Here is a 312-nt window from a genome sequence, read left to right as displayed (position 1 = left end):
CAGCAGCAGCAACAGCAGCGCCGAAAATGGATATCGACGATACGAACACTCAGCTGGAGCCTGTGACTTACATCTGTGGAGGCAAGCGAAAACCCTAAACCCTAAACCCTAAACCCTAGGCCTGGTGCAAACCCTAAGCCCTAAGATCTCCGAAGTGAGCCACTTGGCGCTGCAGTCCTCAAGCCCTAAACCCTAAACCCTAAACCCTTGCGTGCGCCATCTGTAGAGCAGTTGGTTGAGGCGAAACCCTCGAGCCTCGAAACCCTAATTTGTTTCCGAGAACTGGATTGAATAAATTTTCTTGGCCTGCTG

Source organism: Eimeria tenella, genomic scaffold (genome assembly GCF_000499545.2).
Source record: "Eimeria tenella Houghton genomic scaffold, Eth_scaff2887, whole genome shotgun sequence".
In the NCBI taxonomy this organism is placed as follows: Eukaryota; Apicomplexa; class Conoidasida; order Eucoccidiorida; family Eimeriidae; genus Eimeria; species Eimeria tenella.
This window is presented reverse-complemented; position numbering follows the sequence as displayed.